The sequence below is a fragment of the Nilaparvata lugens genome, chromosome 9 (assembly GCF_014356525.2).
Source record: "Nilaparvata lugens isolate BPH chromosome 9, ASM1435652v1, whole genome shotgun sequence".
Classification (NCBI taxonomy): Eukaryota; Metazoa; Arthropoda; class Insecta; order Hemiptera; family Delphacidae; genus Nilaparvata; species Nilaparvata lugens.
The window spans coordinates 36,902,455-36,903,484 of NC_052512.1; positions in this window are offsets into that span (position 1 = coordinate 36,902,455).

The window sequence follows — 1,030 nt, forward strand, 5'->3', positions numbered from 1 at the left end:
TCAGTTTTTACATTTTTTCGTGATTTTACTGTTGATCAAGAGTTTCTAAAACGAGTCTGATACATCATAGAAACTAACGATTTATCCCAAATTGTAGATAAATTAATCCTCTAGGAGTTCAGCTGCCTAAAATCCATCTTGAATCCCTGTGGCATATCATAGAGCTGCCAAAACTGTGAGATGAGAAAATATCTACAATTTCCGGATTTTTTTCAACATCAAATTTCACTTTACGAACATATTTTTCCATGAATCGTTCACTGTAGATGAAAGAGAAACTTCTATTGCACATTTTAAGATTAAGTAATGATTTTTATAATAAGGGTTACCGAGATACATAGCTTTGAATATAGAAATTGGCAATTTTTGTGTATTGGAACAATAAATTTTCCATTTTTTGACCGAATTTGACTTATGATGCATGATTTTGGACCACCTTGACGAGTCGAGAAGTGTTTGAAATTTTGATGTTTATGAATTTTTGGGATGAGATATTTTTATTTTCCACAGACCGAGCGCGTCTTACTCATTTTTTCATTATCCACAGACGACGATAGTCTCAGCTGATTTCCAAGCATGAATAATCATTTTAATGTCGTTTAGTGAGTTTTCCCAGGGATGAGACCTAGTGCAATCAAATTTTCATTTCATGAACCTACTATTTTTCAAATTTCGTGAAAATCGTTCAAGTCGTTATCGAGATTCGTTGGACATAAATAACCATGAATAAATATGAATAACCAAATATTAAAAAAAAAATAAATGACCAAATATAAAAATATATACAGAAATTGATCGTTATTTATTCATTGATAAACAGAACACAATTCTTTAAAATGATTGGGGAAGGACTAACAGGCACAGCCCAAAACATTTTCTTCCCCGAATTTTGATTTATACACTATAAATATAGTCTTAAAAGTAGGTTATGTTCAATACACTTGAATTCAGGTCCAATTTTTAATCCAAAAATTTGAAAACAGAAAAGTTCTAATTTAGATTGTTTACAAACCAAATTGAATAACAAAAT